Below are 17,784 nucleotides of genomic sequence, written 5' to 3'. Positions count from 1 at the left end.
AGTACCAGGGAGAATACACAGATGAAGGAACAGTAAGAGCGAGATTTATATTAAATGAAAAGCTCACATTGATTACAGTACACGGCGCTCGGCTGGAAACAGGTCGTGCAGAGCTCAATGCTACGATAGTAATCTTACTAAATATTCTATATCCTCCCCCCTTTGAGGTATGCAGATCTCAGGTTATATAGTTTTCCTCTTCAGACAAAGCCGAGCCATCGGCTGATTGTGAGGGCTAAAAACTCGACTATTTCTAGTTCTACCTATTTCCTCACCTACTATTCTACCTACCGGCGAGTTTACATAATGTATTTATATTTCTGGCCTATGGACAACAACGATCACAGTTCGAATTGTAGTCATCTTTGCCACCAGGGCAAAGGTCTCTTCGTAATCGACACCGTGCATCTGTGCATAGCCCTTCGCCACAAGTCGGGCCTTGTACCAATTGACAGTGTCGTCGGCATTGTGTTTCACTTTGAAGATCCACTGACATCCAATTTCCTTTTGGTGGTGTGAAGAAGGGATGAGATCCCATCTCTCATTCTTGGAGAGTGCTTGCATCTCTTCATGACGCGAAATATGCGGAATATTACTCGGCCACAACCGAGTCTCAGATCGTGTCGTTTAGAATTGAACACCGAGAATGGGAATGGAGGTGAATACATGTACACATAGACAATATGAGAGAGGGTACATATTATGTTAACGTGGAAAACCCTAAATGGGAAAAACCACGGGAGCCCACGAACTCCAAATTATCACTATGTCAAAGAATACAACAGGGGGCACAGAGGCAACGACCTCGTGCTCACACTCTTCCCCTGGCGGAGTTTACAACAGAGAATCTCTCTCTCTCTCTCTCTCTCTCTCTCTCTCTCTCTCTCTCTCTCTCTCTCTCTCTCTCTCTAATGTCATATTTATACTAATATGACATTAGGACTATTTACAGGTATAGCCCCAATGGGCTCTCAGAAACATATTTACCTATATGTTCCTTCATCCAATGAGAGGTTCTCTCCGGGCCTGCATCATCCGGTTCTCATGGGGTCTTCCTTGCCGGGTACTCATAATCCGGGTCTTCCTTGTTGAGTAGTCATCATCTGGTTCTCACCGGGTCTTCCTTGTCAGGTACTCATATCCCATCAGGAGGGACCGAAATCCTAACAAACTCCCCCTTCACTCTGGCATGGGGTGCCTCGTCAATCTGATCTGCTTCCGGCATGCATCCAGTCAGCATATTTGACCCGTTCTCCTCCGTGTGGATCTTCGTCAGCACGAACTCTCGATCTTCTACTCGCTCCCGGATCCAGTGGTACCTGCGCTGGATGTGCTTCGTTTTGGAATGGTATGCCACGTTGTCGCATGGCGCGTGACACACATGCCAAACGTCGAGATGTGCGCGTCACAAGCGTGGACAAGCACCGGGCCTCTATCCGCTAGTGGTTATGGAGGATTGATGATGGGATTTCGATGCCTACGGGTCGGTCGAACGGGACCACCAAGGTCTTTGACTGGCAAGAATGAATCGGGTGAGTTGTGCTTGTAAGGAGTTGTGCTTATCATCTGGTCATCCTTTGTTGTCGAAGACGCACCCGAACCAGACTCAACAGCGAGATGGATTGACGTATAGGCAGCTGAAGTGATGCATTAATGTGGTTGAGAGTGAGAGAGAGAGAAATGAAAATTGAGGAAGTGTTTAAGATAGATAGATAGATAGAGCTGAATTCCAATTTCGGGTTTGAACCCTTGACTTCAATTTCGAGAGACAAGACACGTCATCAATAAGATTAAGTAGGTTTTTTATTATTATTAATTTTTTATTTGATACATAACTTTCTTCCTCCATCAATTGATCCCTTTCTTTCCTTCTTATATAGATGCCCCCATGCATAGGTGCATGTGAGGGTGTAGTACATGCAAACAATGCATGAAATGCATGCGATGCATGAGCGCCATTTGGCGCTCATGCATCACATGTGATGCATGATGACCATGTACCTTATCTAAGCTCTCATGTGCGAGCAGTTTCGTGTGAAATGTACAATGAATAAAAATAACTTTCAAATGAAACAACCTAGTCTAATGGTATGTCTATTGCCTCCTATCTTGGAGGTGTAAGGTTCAAAACCCTTAGTTACACCTCATTGTATATGTTAGGCTTATTATATATATGTGTGTGTGTGTGTGTGTAATACACACATTACATGTGCACATTAACCATCACCCCTTTCATACATGTGCATATTGCACCTTCTCGATTTTCCTCATTCCACGTGATTTTCACACCATTGCCAAAAATCTTCACGACAGTGTTCTTTGCAAGGTGGATGGCACTTTGACTGTCGCAGTAGAGTCGGTATTCCTCTTGCCGGATCCCTAGCTCTCCGATGAATTCCTTCATCCATAATATTTCCTTGTTGGCTTCCACGGCTGCCATGTACTCCAGCTCTGTGGTTGACAACGCAACCGTCTTCTGCAGCCTCGACTATCACGAAACAGCTCCCCCTCCATATGTCAAAACATATCCCAATATTGACCGGTTGGTATCCGCATCAGCCGACATATCTGAATCGGTGAAACCATCAAGTTGGGGTTTACCGGAGCCGAATCGGAGACATACTTGAGGTGCCTCTCAAGTACCGGCGTATCCATTTTACCGCATTCCAATGCTCCTTGCCGGGATTGCTCATAAACTGGCTCACCACTCCAACTGCGTATCTGATATCCGGTCGGGTACACAGCATTGCGTACATTAAGATCCCAAAGGCAAAGGCATATGGTATCTTCATCATATCCATCATCTCTGCCTTCGTCTTCAGGCTTTGCTTACCGGATAACCTGCAGTTTGCCGAGAGTATCAATCCGACCGGTTTCGCATCTGACATGTTGAACCGTTGAAGCACCTTTGTCACATACTTCTCCTGTGACAGCCACAATTGCTTTTTTGACCAGTCCCAGATGATATGCATCCCCAGTATTTGTCTTGCTGGACCCAAGTCTTTCATTGAGAAGATCTGGTTCAGAGCCTTCTTCAGCGTCCGTATCTTGACTTGGTCTCGTCCGACGATCAACATGTCATCCATGTACAGGAGGAGTATCAGGAAGTCTCCACCTTCAAACTTCTTCACAAACACGCAATGATCGGCATGTGTCTTGTGGTATCCTTGATCCTTCATGAAGGAGTCGAACTTCCGGTACCATTGCCGGGGAGCCTGCTTCAAACCGTAGAGGCTCTTCTTCAAACAGCAAACCACGTGCTCCTTCCCTTTCTTCACAAATCCTTCCGTCTGCATCATGTAGATCTCCTCTTCGAGGTCACCGTGGAGGAATGTCATCTTCACGTCTAACTACTCTACCTCGAAGTCCATGCTTGCCGCTATGCTTAGCACCGTCCGGATGGAAGTCATCTTTACTATTGGGGCAAATATCTCATCGAAGTTCACACCCTTCTTCTGTTGGAACCCCTTCACCACGATCCTGGCTTTGTATCTCGGGGGGTTGCCGGCATCTTCTGGTTTCAGCTTGTACACCCACTTGTTTCGGAGTGCCCTCTTTCCTTTCGGAAACTCCACCAATTCATAGGTGTGGTTCTCATGCAGGGAGTCCATCTCATCCTGCATGGCACTCAACCACTTGTGGTTGTGGGTGTCTCTCTTAGCTTCTTCGAAGCTTTCCAGCTCCCCCTCATCGGTTAGCAGTACATGCTCTGGATCCGGAAATCTCCGGGGGACCCTTCTCTCTCTGAGAGGATATCTGCGTCCTTGGTTTCCGGCAACCGACTCCTCTATTTGTTCTTCATCCGAATCTGATTCGGGATCTTCGCCGGTTCCGGTTTCTGTTTCCTCTTCTTCTTCTGCCGGTTCGATGTCCTCTCCGTAACCAGTCGGTTCTTCGAGTGTTAACCGGCTCTTTGCCGGTTGAGTTTGCATCTCATCAAACCGGTCTTTGCCAGTCGACTCGGAGTTCATTATCTTCTTCTCCGACTCCCAGTCAGCAAGTGTCTTGTCCTCCATGAAGATAATATCTCGACTCCGGAATACTTTCTTGTCGACCGGGTCCCACACTCGGTAGTCGAACTCATCATCGCCGTATCCGAGGAATATGCATGGTCGGGTCTTTGGATCCAACTTTCCTCTCTGGTTCTTAGCAACATGCACGTACACGAGACACCCGAACACCTTCAAATGTCGGTAGGACACTTCCTTACCGATTCACACTCTCTACGGCGTGTCTCCATCCAAGGGTACTGAGGGTGACCTGTTTATCACATATGTCATTGTCGACAGCGCCTCAACCCAAAACGTCTTGGGTAACTTTGCATGTGCCAGCATACTCCGGACCCTCTCCATTATGGTCCGGTTCATCCTCTCGGCCAGCCCGTTTAGTTCTGGCGTCTTCAGCACGATAAATTCGAGTCGGATTCCCTTCGAGCGGCAGTACTCCTCAAACTGTCCCCGGTATTCTCATCCGTTATCTACGCGAACCGCCTTCAGCTTCCGACCGGTTTCTCTTTCCACTCTTGCGTTGAGCTCCTTGAAGACGGATAACACCTGGTCCTTCGTCTTCAACGGTGAGACCCACAGCTTCCGGTTGTGGTCGTCTATGAACGTTACGAAGTACTGCGATCCGGCATGTGACTTCGTGTCCACTTGACACACATCGGTATGCACTAGCTCCAATGGTCCATTATGTCTCATCGGTGGCCTTGAGCGGAAGGAGGTCCGGTTTTGCTTACCGACAAGGCAGTCGGTGCACTTCTCAAGATGCACATCTTTCACCAGAATGAGGTTGTCATCGGCAAGCCTCCTCATCCCCTTCTCGCTCATGTGACACAGTCTCTTGTGCCACAGCTCACCGGCAGTGTCGGATGCCACGCTCACTTCTGTTGGGATTACGGTCCCTCCGGATGGGATGGTCGGATGTCCGGGAGCCGGATGATGAAGACCCGTTTCCGGATCCGGATGATGAAGACACGGTTCCGGATCCGGATGATGAAGACCCGGTTCCGGATCCGGATGATGAAGACCCCGGCTACGGAGCCGGATGACGAATGTACCCGGAGAGAGATCCGGATGCGGGGACATATTTGTGAATATGTTTGCCAAGGGCCCTTGAGGCTATATTTGTAAATAGCCCGAAAGTCATATGTGTATAAATATGACTTAGGGCAAACAGTTTGTTTTTTTTGTTGTTACTCATTTTTCTGGTTTTCCACTTAGAGGGAGCTAAGTGAGCAGCCGAGAGAGAGAGAGAGAGAGAGAGAGAGAGAGACGAAGAGGTCGTTGCCTCTGTGTATTACCGCCGCCTGTGGCGAAGACAGTGAGCTCAAGGTTGTTGCCTTGTAGCTTCACCATTGTACATCTCTGTTTATAGTGATAGTTGGAGTTTGAGGACTCCCGTGGTTTTTCCCATTTAGGGTTTTCCACGTAAAACATCCTGTGTACTCTTCTCTCTATTGTCTTCGTGCATTTTGTATTTCCTGTTTTCTGTGAGTTGATCCTATTCCTCGGTGGTGGCCGAGCACTGTGTTCAACAACTTCTTCCTAGCATAACCGGGCATTCATCAAGTACAATGTGTTGACTTTCTAGGCCCGAGCCACTATCAGGCTCCCCTTGTTGAACTCCATGACACTGTTCCGGATGCTACCCATGTACCCTTCATCATCTAGCCAACCGGCTGATATCAGGTTCAGTCGAACCTCCAGAACGTGTCGGACATCCTTCAGCAGCAACTTGCATCCGGTCGATGTTGTCAACAACACATTTTCTATGCCGATAATTCGGCATGTCCCTTCATTCCCCATCCGGACACAACCGTGCTCACTGGCTATGTAGGATGAGAAGCATTTATGGTTCGGGGTAAGGTGGGACGACGCTCCGGAATCGACAACCCACGTTGTCTCGTCGCCAGCAAGGTTCAACTCACTCTCCTCAGTGATGAGCATCGACTCTTCTTCACTTGCCGCAATTGCCGTCATTCCCTTCCGGTCCGGTCTTTGTCGTTCCGATCCAGTGACCGCTTCGAATCAGTATTTTCAGTTTCCTTTTCTTTCCAGAAATGCTGACAGTTCTTCTGAAAGTGCCCCGGTTTCCCACAGTAGAAGCAAGTGGGCCTTCCTCTTGACTATGACTGTGTCCCCGACTTTTCCCGGTTCTGGGGACTCCGGTTCCTTTCTCTTCCGCGTTCCGATTCGGTAAGGAGCGCTTTGGAGTCGGAGCTCGTATCCTTGTCTTTCCGACGCGCCTCCTCATTTAGCAAGCTCGATATATTCTTGCTAAGGATAATTGTTTTCCTTCCGGCCCGGCGTTGCCCAAAGTGACAACTAACGTCTCCCAGCTATCTGGGAGGGAATCGAGCAGGAGCAATGCTAGTACCTCATCTGCGAGAGGTACTTCCAACGACGTTGCCTGGTGAATCAGCCCCTAGAAGGCATTCGTGTGCTCCACCATACTGGAGCCATCTTGGTACCGATGTCTTACTAGCTTCCGGAATACCGAAACCCGATTAACAACATTTTTGTTCTGAAACATAATGCCGATCTTCTCTCGGAGCTCATGAGCCTTGCTCTCTTCATTGAAGTTGTTGTACAGGCTCATGTCGATGAAGCACCGTATGTATGCCGTTGTCTTCATGTGCATTACCTCCCACACCGTGGCGTCAATCTTATCCGGCCTCTTGTCCCCGAACTGAACCGGCAACCAAAGATCTTTAACCACAAGCATGTCCATCATCTTCGACTTCCACATTGAGTAGAGTGAGCCGATGAGCTTGAACATGCCTCCCAACGAATCTTCCATTTTCTATGTCGTTTTGCTCTGATACCATATTGATGCGAAATATGTGGAATATTTCTCGGCCACAACCGAGTCTCAGATCGTGTCGTTTAGAATACACGTAGACACAGACAATATGAGAGAGGGTACACAGTATGTTAATGTGGAAAACCCTAAATGGGAAAAACCACAGGAGCCCACGGACTCCAAACTATCACTATGTCAAAGAATACAACAAGGGGCACAGAGGCAACGACCTCGTGCTCACACTCTTCGCCTAGCGGCGGTTACAACAGAGAATCACTCTGTATCTCTCTCTCTCTCTCTCTCTCTCTCTCTCTCTCTCTCTCTCTCTCTCTCTCTCTCTCTCTCTCTCTCTCTCTCAACTACGCTCTATACAGTAGTTACAACTACAACGCAAAGAATGACCAACACTACAAAAGTGTTTGCCCTAGGTCATATTTATACTAATATGACATTAGGACTATTTACATGTATAGCCCCAATGGGATCTCAGAAACATATTTACCTATATGTCCCTTCATCCGGTGAGAGGTACTCACCGGGCCTGCATCATCCGGTTCTCACCGAGTCTTCCTTGCCGGGTACTCATCATCCGGTTCTCACCGGGTCTTCCTTGCCGGGTACTCATCATCCGGTTCTCACCGGGTCTTCCTTGCCGAGTACTCGTCATCCGGTTCTCACCGGGTCTTCCTTGCCGGGTACTCATATCCCATCCGGAGGGACCGAAATCCTAACACTTCATTCATCACTTTGACCCATTTGGGGTTCTTCGTGGCTTCAGAAAAGGTTTCCGGTTCTCGGACTGTCGCCATCTTCATCATGAATGCATAATGATATGTCATGTAGTCGTTGTAGCTAAAGCGGCTAACTACATTCTTCTCTCGGGTGGAGCGACGAGGTGCCCCTAGTGTCCCCATACTAGGAACGTCCAATCCACCATACTCACTTTCGGGTGAGTGAATCGATTCATTTCCGTCTGAGTCTTCGTACTCAAGCATTTTGGCCTTACCTTTGATATCCGTCTTCAAACTTGGCTGTGACGTGCTTTGGTCGCTTGGAGGCTCTTGTGGTCCACTCAACCTGGTTGAGATTGGACTTTCCTCTTATGTGAGCCTCGGTCGATCATCCTCCTCTGCATATGTGTTGAACTCACTAGTACCTTCTTGGTGGAAGGGTTGAAACACTTATACCGTTTTTGCTTGAATGGGTACCCTACAAGTATACATTTCTCCAACTTGGGATCGAGCTTCTATTCCTTCTCATCAAGAATATGTACATATGCTATTGAACTGAATATCCTAACGTGGGATAGATCCAGTTTCTTCCCATAGAACTTTTCGCAGGGGGTAATATCGTGCACTCCTAATGTTGTGCAGCGATTCATCAGATAGTCGACCATATTCACCACTTCAGCCCAATATGATATAGGCAGATGTTTCTCGTTCATCATTGCCCTTGCCACTTCGAGTATGTGCCGGTTCTTTCATTCGGCTACTCCGTTCTGCTGAGGTGTGTTTTAGCAAGTAAACTCCCACCAGATTACTTCTTGTCGAAGGTATACGGTACAGGCGTCAGAGAAGTACTCTTTGCCATCGTCCGATCAAAGTCATCGTACATGAAGATTGGCCTCTCGGATATAGCCAAGCATGTGATCATGGACGCATGATGCAAGGCAATACAACACACGACTCACCGCTTGCTCCCAAGCTAGGTAGATGATGTTGAGAACTCGACGTTCCTTATGTCCGACGCTCGGCCACAACCGAGCTTCTTTTCATACACAGAAAAACAGGTCATAAAACGCGACACAAAAGAGGAGAAATGGTGCACAGGAGGTATACGTGGAAAACCCCAAAGTAGGGGAAAAACCACGGCAGCCCACAAGCTCGTCTTCGCCACAGGCGGCGGTTACAACAGAGGCTACGACCTCGTCTCTCTCTCTCTCTCTCTGTACAGTTATGCGCTCTAGTTTCTTCTTGCACCAACAAGGAAGAATAATAATAACAACAACACTAAAAGTTTGCCCTAAGTCATATTTATACTAATATGACTTTTCGGCTATTTACAAATGTAGCCTTGATGGGCTTCATCCGGTTCTCCGCAGTCGGGTACTCCTCATCCGGTTCATACCAGGCCTACACCATCCGACTCTCTGCAGTCGGGTACTCCTCATCCGGTTCATACCGGGCCTACACCATCCGACTCTCCGAAGTCGGGTTCTCCCCATACCGTTTCGGCCTCGGCCTGTCGGCCTCGGCCAAGTTTGTTCGTCGGCACTGTTCTTCTCCTTTCCCATCCGGAGGGACCTGTCTACCAACAGATGACATGTGTTGGGTTGGGTTGATTTTCATTTGCTCCTTTGACATAACTCCAATAGCCTTGGCCGACAAGGTATTGGTGCATCTTATACTCCCAAGATGCAAAGTTGTTTCTGTCGAGCTTCTCGGTAGGAAGAGTTATTCCTATCTGAGTGTTCATTGTCGAATCTTCTCTTTGATACGAACTGTGCAAATTGTTGATACATCGATAAGTCGATTCTTTCCGAACGTGGGCTTGGGCACAACACATATAAAGGCGATGGACTTGAATCAAGCTACCACGCACTCTGATACCATGTAAAGAATCGAATGAATTATGTGCAGCGGAAGAACTGTGTGTGTGTGTGTGTGTGTGTGTGTAGAGAGAGAGAGAGAGAGAGAGAGAGAACTTAATATTATAGAGAAAAGAAGAAAATTGTATTAATAAGGAGACAAGAATGACCAACAGTTACAAAGAGAAGGAGAAAGTGTTTATGTAGTCACCTTCTCTCTAAGTTCTCTCACTATGATCGTTGTCATGGACACACCAATCGAGGACTCGGACGGAGCACGGATGTTGGGGCTATATGAGCATGGAACTTAAGAAGCTAGGAATGACACAAGAGCATGAACATAGAGATGAAGAACGAGACAATATGGCATGAAACGATAATACTAGATTGATGTGTCAATGACTGGTGTTGAATCCCCTGAAAGGGACCAAGGATGTTACAAGTATTTATACAATTTCTGAGATTGAATATCTCTAGAATATACTCGAGAAATATCTCGAGAATATACCCGTTTAGAATATACCACAGAATAATTCTAGAATATACTAACGACTAAAATATTCTCAGATGTACTATACACTAGATTCTACAATATATACAAGTTCACAATCGAATGTGAACAGTTCACAAGAGTTTCCATATGGTTAACACAACACAATGTATTGTGTGTGTTAAAAGTCAGAGGTTCGAGTTTAGAATGTGACATTATTCCCCCTCTTACACTGCCTTCCCAAACCGGTCCTTGGCTTAAGGGGATATTGTTAATGAAAATCTTAGACCACCTCTAAAGTATTTTGTAAATCCTAGACAAGGAGTAACCCTTCCAGAAGACGAGGTATTGAACACCAACGGGCATGAGCGACCATGTGCGGTCCTCGCCCAGAACTGGAACACGAATACCAACGGGCATGAGCAACCATGTGCGGTCGTCATGGGGAGCAAGAACACCAACGGGCATGAGCGACCATGTCGATCCTCGCCAAGAGTTGGAACACAACCACCAACAGGCGTGAGCGACCATGTGTGATCCTCACCGAGAACTAGAACACGAACGGGAGTGAGTAACATTGCGGACCTCACCGAGAACAGAACACCAACGGATGTGGGTGACCATGCGGCCCTCACCGAGAACTGGAACAACAACAGGCGAAGGAGTGCAAGTGAAGTAGTCGACTCGACTTCTTCTATTATGAGAGGGCAAATAGTCGATGTTGACCCAAGACACAACACAAATGGTAGCGCTAGCGAGAAACCCACGTGATCCCCACCAAGAAAGTGAGCGGTTGTGACCCCCACCGAAACTAGAAGGTGAGCGATCGAAATCGGTCCTCGCCAACAGAATAATTCTAGAATATACTAACGACCAGAATATTCTCGAATGTACTATACACTAGACCCTACAATATATACAAGTTCACAATCGAATGTGGAAAGTTCACAAGAGTTTCCGTATGGTTAACACAACACAATGTACGTGTTAAAAGTCAAAGGTTCGAGTCTAGAATGTGACAACCGCCTCTTGGGAAAGAGGTCGTGTCTTAACTACTTAAAGCATATGTGCCATAGAACATTAACTTCTATGACACACTAGTTACTATTCAAGAAGGTGGGGTGTTCACACACTTGAGTAACCTAGAATGTGTTCCCACACACAGGAAGTTGAATTTGATTCTCAACAATAAAGAATTCCATAAAGCTCGAAAGGGCCTTATGATTTTGGATGTAGTTAAGCATAAAGAAATTATAAAGAGCATTTGCATGAGTACAAAATTTTTATTCAAAGAAAGAAAAGAATATTTGAAGTTACTCAACAACATTTACAATTGAAGATATATGCATAGAACTTACGAAATTTACCTCTCAAATAGTAAGTGATATTCATTGTATAAAGGTTGAAATTCTCGAATGGATGGGAAAAGAAGCACATGCATGGATAAGTGATATGATTAATCATACATTGCAACATGGTATGCCCTACGATTAGACTGCAAATTGCATCAAACCTTTATATAACGGTGGAGATGTAGATAATGTAAACAAGTATCGAACGAGCATGGTTGGCTCGCCAATGGCAAAACTATTTAGATGTATAATGGGGGTATGATGTAATCAAAGATAAGTACAGGGGCTAGAAAAATGGTAAGAGAGCTTATGGACAAGTTGGGTTACAAAAACACCATAGCACCATTAATCGCCATGTCACTCTTCAAGTATTAATGGAGGAAAGTCGCTTGAGAGGTAAAGTTGTATATCCTTGCTTTATAGACTTCAAGAAAGCTTTTGATATGGTACCTCATGAGCATCTTTCGAGGCGAATGTAAGAACTCGAGATGCCAAATGAATATATGCTTGCAAATTCCCGAATCTATGAGAAGGTTATATGTTTTGAGTTACTTTATGTAGAAGCTGACCGTGGAGCACCTTCAGTGCGCGCACCAAATACTAAGGTATGTTAGCGGCACTAATGACCGGGGACTATTATACCAACATGGTATAACTGAAAAGCTAGTCAGTTATACAAACGCCGATTGGGCCGGTGACGCGTTGGATCATCGGCCCACTTCCAGTTATATGTTTTCTCTGGGTAGTGTGGTTGTTGCGTGGAGCCGCAAAAAGTAGCCAACAATGGCTCTGTCGAGCACTAAGGCTAAGTATCGGGGCGCTATCATCACCACCTGTGAAGCCATTTGGCTTCGGCGGCTGCTGCAAGACCTCCCGGTCGAAGTACCGACTCCGATCCTGATCTACTGCGACAACATGAGTAGCATGCAACTCGCCCGTCTTCCATGCTCGCACAAAGCATATAGAAGTATATTATCACTTTGTGCGTGAGCGGGTCCTGAGCGGTAAAGTCAAACTTCGGTATGTTCACACAGATCGGCAGGTTGTCGACATCTTCACCAAGCCACTCGGATTGGACAAGTTGCAGCAATTTTCGAAGATGCTTGGGCTACAACATCTCGACATGCCGCACTTGAGGGGGAGAACCAGTACTGGCACGGGAAAAACGGAATAGAAATCGGAAAAATAGGCAAAGGCACCGGACAATTAACCGGAGAGAAGGAAACAACCGAAATAGGAGGAGTCCGGAAGAAGACCAAGACTTGGACTCGAACACGATCTGATGTTGTGAAGAGCCTGAAGATCGAGAATGAGTTGGAGACAGCCAACTCGGACAAGCGTGGGAACGAATCAGAGGTCGTTGATTCAGTTCAATAGTTTGATTTGGAGGAGCCATATTAGTTGAAGGCCAAGCGAACAAGAAGGCAGCGGAAGTTGACACCGACACGAAGGAGCCAACGGGTCGAAAAGCGTCAAAGTCATAGCTGTCAGGGAGCTGACTTGGGCCTTATGAGTAGGCAAGCTGACCGAGAGGGTTGAGGTGCTCGGAACTGAACAAGTCGTGGAAAGCGGGACCGGATGGGTCGAGGAGCGCGAACAAGGTGGGAGGACGCCAGGAGGAGCCGGAGGGAAGGACCGTAAAACCCAACACCACGATCCGACCTCAAGTTGAGCTTGAGGGGGAGTGTTGAGCGGACAAGCTCATCTAGATCCGGATGAGTTGAGTAAGCCAAAGCCAGATCGATTTCTGGATCAGTGTTTGGATCAGCATCTGGAACCAAGAGCCAAATCGGTGTTCGGAATAGGGAGCCGGATCAGAGTGTAACTGGTAGGCCGTTATAGGCCTACGATCCTAACCTAGTACGTAGGCATATTTTTAGGAGTTAGTGCCAGTCATCCGTATGGGCATTGAAGTACATATCAGTACTTCTATCAATCCTTTTAAGGACTTGTATAAAAGTGCTCACTGAGCACATTGTATGTACAAAGTGATATTTTTTAATTGAGTTTATGTTGTCCTGCTCTCTCTGTCTCTCCCGCGTACTCTGTGTGTAATTTAAGCTTTCCATTCAACCTTTGCTTTGTTTTTTTGTTGCCATCCAGCTGAGCCGGTTTGTCTAAGCTTCCGCACATTAACTTTCTCATTGGTAAACTTGGGGAGCTTATAGAACTAGATGATGCGCTTTTGGAGGACCCCACCGTAGCCAGTCCAACTAGAGTGGATGCCGATGCACAGAATTCTAAGGACGGTTCTTAAAAGGAAGACGAAGAGAATGATGAACTTAATATAGCAATGTAATGAATTTTGTATTTTATAAAAAACATTGTAATCAAAGTTTTATTTTCCGTAAAGTAAGTTTGATTCCATGTTTATATTGTTTCTTTAAATATGTCTACCGATGTTTATATTGTTACATTTGTGTTGTTGTTATCGACGTTATAACATTACTAAGCTTTACTAAGCTGCATGTTTTAATCGACATACTTGTTATAATCGTTTTAATCTAAGCTTCACTTTTGATCATCGAATATGTTCTACAATTCGGACCCACCTTACTTTTGGGTGTGACCATAATGAGTGTCCAAGTGTATCCATTATATGATACTTGTGTATGGGTGTCCTCTCTCATAGGTGTGTATTGGGGAAACTCTCTCATGGGTGTGTATATCAGGCAACATTCACTAAGTATTAGAGTGCATAACACATATCACTAACTATAGCTATCACTTGCATAACACATAATCACTAACTATAGCTATCACTTCCATTTCTTCTCCCTACACCCCTCCACACGATGGTTAAACCTGGAGATTAATTGTTGTATAGACCATGTTCATAATTTGTAATTTAACTACATTTTATGTCTGAAGATCATGATTTTCTCAACATTTCAACCAACTTTGCAAATTGCATCATACAGTCTGAAAGTTTAACTATTGTCAATTGAATAAAGAATTGTCATATGATATAATTTTAAATAAGTTTCATATTTGGAGATCATCAACTTTAACAATGTTCAAAAAAATACATATTTTTTACTTTGAAACTTGTTAAATATTAATAATTTAGCAAATTCTATATGGGTTGACGAACATGTGACAATGGTGTAACAAGTTTCTATATATTGCATAAATTTGCACAATTGTGAAAGGAATCTAAAAGTGGAATGCGTGATCCTTCCACTTCTGAACGCGACTGTGTTATTGGTGGGCTCCCTCCCATATGCTTCTTTTGCACCAATCCGTTGGAGGACAATATGCATAGGTTCATTAAATTTCCTATTGTGCATAGTACATACCATTTGGAAGTGATTATCGGATATTTGGCAAGTTTTAACCTGTTGTTATTTGAGACCTCCATAATGGGTTTTTGCTCAATGTGTTCAAAATGGCCCAAATGATGAAATGGAGATATTGTTCCAATTTTTATGATATTGAGGCCTGCAACACAATTAGAACATGCATAATGCTTTCATATTTGATTGTAAACATGGGGTGAAAGCCTATGTGAAAAAGTTCAAAGGCATTCTCATGTGAAATTTTTGGATGTTAGAGCATGTGGGGATATTTGACATAGGTAGGTAGAGGACTAAGAAGTTATAATAAGTGGCATTATTACAGTTAATATAATTGCATTCTTTGACTAAGAGAGGGGAAGGGAGGGAGAGAAAGGAAGAAAGGAAGAAAAATATATTAATGTCTTCTAAGACCAAATTTGGCCCATGAGACAATTGATTGCAATAATGGGATGTGTACCCAATCATTGAAAATAAAAACAAAGTCAACATAAATAAAAGAATTTTAGAATGGTGCAAAAATGTTATTGGGTGTAGCATATTCTATAAAGTTATGGTTGCGTTGAAGGGTTTCGATGCAAGTGTGGCCCATGGTCTCAATGTAATGTTATCCTAACCATAGCTTCTAGGTGGGGTAACTCACGTTCCATTATCTTCTTAATGTCTCCCATACGAAAATGAGTAACTTTAAAGCCTTGTGTCCAAGGGCATTTGGTTGCACTTTGGTTTTTACTTTAGCAAGGGAGAGACTAAGTGATACAAGTGTGTCCATGTTCATCATCCTTCCCGGTCCCTCAAAAAAATCAGTGGTTATGTGTTGGTGAATATTAGAAAGTTGAGGTTAACATTTAATAGTTTACTTTCTCTATGCCATTTTAGCTCTAAGATATACTTACCGAGTGTCTTTATGTCCTAGGTATCCAATAATTGAAAGAGAGTGGGTGAGAGTGAAGTATGTCTTGGTATTTTCCTCTTATCGCGACATAAGTTGGACATTTGCATGTAAAATGGTGCTCATCCTCTATCTCTATGTGACATAATATCTACACATATCATTTCCTCTCTAGGAACTAACCCTGTTATACGACCATTTTCAATCTCAACTTGGTGAATTTGATCGTCTAAGTTATCCAATGGCAACCCTTAGTGTATGTGATAAGAATAATATGTATATATGTTTTGGTTGTATAATAAAACCTAAATTGGAGAAATGTTCCTTGCAGTAAAACATTTTAGATGGGAGTGATTCTAGTGGGTTGATCCATATATGTTCAGTATAAAATTGTCATATTTCTTGGTGTATCACTTTATTATGGTACCCATGAGAGATTAAAGTTATATCTATCTCATGGTGCTACCCAAGAGGAGGTAGATTATTAATCTCTAAGCCGTCTACAAAAAGCCAACTTACCACAATCCTATACCAAGAGCTAGTATCTCTAGACGCAGAGAGTGATTGACACATTGCCTTGAAAGATTGACCTGATATCCTATAAATAAAAACTACTAGTTGAAAAAGTGCTTTTACTAGCATGGGGGTAAAGTGAACTCTTCTCTAACGATTTTATGTGGCATGGTTAATTTGCTTTAGATTTGTCATTATAGCATCGTGACCAATGGTTTCTCCAATTGTGACTATATAAAAGGTGGTAATCGTGGAGCCCAAACCACCACTTCATACATGAAGGAAAGGTTTACTAATGAGTCAAAGAGCCAACCCTTTGTTTGTGCCTCTTGGAAGTATGGCTAGTGGCATTTTCTCTATAGGAGAGAGGGACGCATATCCTCTTGTTAGTCTCTCTTTTGTTGCTTGTGTCATCGAAAATTTACCAAAGCAAGCCTTAAAAGTTACTCCAAGATATACATATGATCCGACTACCTCGAGTTGTCGATTAGAGAGCATTAGGTGACATTTGGTCCTAACCTAAAAAATTGTGTGGAGATAAGGACTTCAGTTTTCCCTAGACTCACTATCAATCCTCTTTGTGTAAAAGTCATCTAAGGCATTAAGGTGCATTTGTAGGTCGTGTTCAGATTGAGCGATTAAAACTACATCATCTGCATAAAGCCAAATATTCACTTGCATACCCCCTAGTCTCCTCCGTTACCTCCATTACTACTAATAAAATCAATAGTCTTATCAATATAGAGCCCAAAAAGAATCAATGGTAGGGAACAACCTTGTTTTACACCAATGGTGCTAGTGAAGCAATTGGATACACTGCATGGACATCGTATGCGTATGGAGACTTGCGCATAGAAGGCATAGATGGCCCAAATCATGTCATCTAGTATCTCCAAACTTTTAAGATGATCAAACAACCATTCTATAGGGACTATGTTGAAGGCTTTGTGAAAGTCTAGAAAACAACAATATTATTTCCTCTTCCGAGCCTTGGTCTGGTCAATTGAGCATCCCCTCCTTTATGTATTCAGGGCATATAGCAAGCATAATTCGGGACTATATGTATTCGGGGCCATGGCATCCCCTCCTTTATGTATAAGGGTCATTGTGTTCATGGTCCACTATTGCGAAAAACCCTCTTCAAGGGCAAGGTTAAAGAGTAAAGTGAGAAAAGGGGCTAGGCACTCTCAAGCATATATGATGTGATCAACTCACAATCATGTGTGACCCATGGACTTTCTATGTTGTAATTTCTTTATGACGTTACACACACACAAAGGGGGGTAGAAGAGAGAGGGGGAGAGAGAGAGAGAGAGTAACAAAAAGAGACATGCCAAGAAATATAACACGATTATTATATAGGTTTTCTTGACACTTAGCGTTTGTTCTCTTAATTCATGTTAACATGGGTTCTTCCAATGCTTTGTCTTATACCACATTATCCATTCTTCTATCTTGGAATGTCATGATTCATTGCACAATTTGTACACGTCACATGATCCTCAATATTCATTCATCATCTTCTGAATCAGTAATAAATCATCATTCTTGAATATGCACATAACACATTTATGAATACATTAATGTATCCATATTAGAGATCGCAGGAAATAAAGACACATAAATTACAAACTTTGCATTATCTAGTTTTGGGATGCAAGTTAGAAACCATGAAAGAAACGAACCAACTGTTTCCTAACTTGTGGTTTTTACTATAATCCTGATTGCATGTACTTATGTGTAGCCATGGTGAACATTTTGCATCATTCAGGATGTTAAATTGCTACTTTGAATTGATGGTGATCAGTGATGACCAATTACTCTATGTATACATATATATATGTGAGCAT

The sequence above is a fragment of the Azolla caroliniana genome, unplaced genomic scaffold (genome assembly GCF_043228905.1).
Source record: "Azolla caroliniana isolate FFs.n. ecotype wild unplaced genomic scaffold, voAzoCaro1.0.p SCAF_5, whole genome shotgun sequence".
NCBI classification, from domain to species: domain Eukaryota; kingdom Viridiplantae; phylum Streptophyta; class Polypodiopsida; order Salviniales; family Salviniaceae; genus Azolla; species Azolla caroliniana.
This window is presented reverse-complemented; position numbering follows the sequence as displayed.